This window comes from Desmodus rotundus, unplaced genomic scaffold, assembly GCF_022682495.2.
Source record: "Desmodus rotundus isolate HL8 unplaced genomic scaffold, HLdesRot8A.1 manual_scaffold_227, whole genome shotgun sequence".
Taxonomy (NCBI): Eukaryota; Metazoa; Chordata; class Mammalia; order Chiroptera; family Phyllostomidae; genus Desmodus; species Desmodus rotundus.
Genome location: NW_026527288.1, coordinates 14,936 through 16,227, shown reverse-complemented (window position 1 = coordinate 16,227; position 1,292 = coordinate 14,936).

Genomic DNA, 1,292 nt, shown 5'->3' with positions numbered 1-1,292 from the left:
CAGGCATGGTCGAAAATCATATGTGATTGCCGTGTTTGGTGCAGTTTTCTAAAAGAATGCGGAGGTAAAATTCATACATAATGCTGCACCAAGAGGTATCCAAGAAAGTGAAGTACAATATCAGCGCCATCACTGTATGTACATGCCCTTCCATACATGTCTACGGGCTCGTTTCTTGGATTTTTCTGTACTTAGTTTACCACTTTAGATATTTCACACTGGTGCCAAAGTTGTGCATTTTGCTTCCAACGTGTTCATCAAGGGTGAAGATTTCCTTTTCAAGTTTTGATACGGGGCATCTTTACCATCAGCTATGTTGAGGTATTTTGTAATTCCAAATGCCATTAATTTAGGAGTTTCTATAGGAGTCTATTTCTGAAGTCACGCACAGCCGAACTTTGCCGTCATCCATTCTGTGTGAATGGTTGCTTAAGTGCTATATGAGCAAAGAACATATCGTGTGGGATTTGAAGGCTGTGATGCCGGTTGAACCCTGCCTTCAATAGGTCTGGTGAATATGTCAGTTCAGTCCCCAACCGTCCACTATGACACACACCTACCCCATCTCCGTGGTTTGGTCATGCATCCTTTCCTTAATGTCATTCAAAACCACTTTGTTAGATTGCAACGTGACAGCTGTCATACCAGCTTGCGTTACAAAAAAATCTGAACACAAGTGGTGAATGTGTGTGTGGCCATATTCACACCGAAGATGGAATAACATAAGCTATGTACTGGTCCCTTTTTGGTCTGTCATTTCAAGAAAGGGAAGCACAATTGTAAGGTTCAGAAAGATGTAAGGTGTGTACGGAGACGTCGGTGTGACTGACACAACACGTCTGAGGGCGTTCGCGAGGCATCACACCAGAGATTTCTGGTGTGCACTTGTCCTATGGGTGGAGCATAGCAGTCGGAGGGGAGAGCCACCCAGGGCAGACATTCCCTGAGGGAAGACCACGTTATGGTACACAGGAGACAGGCCACATAGTCAAAGCACCCTAATCAAGCGTCAAAAGACATTTGCAGTAGCAGAGTCGGGTCCATCACTTATATGTTTGGGTTCCACAGAAGTAAAGGGAGCAGGAGGGTGGACCCACCTACACCAACTATCCACATGCGATTCTGTACTGAAACTTAAGGAAAGCTTTACGTTTCCAAAATGAGTTGTGAGAGGATGAATCATTGATATTTTAGTATAATGTGGAATGGGAGAGATGGAGGGCACACAAAGGAACCAGCACGAACCCCCTGCAAAGGGCGGTCTTCAACCAAAAGACGTGAGGTTGAGCTTG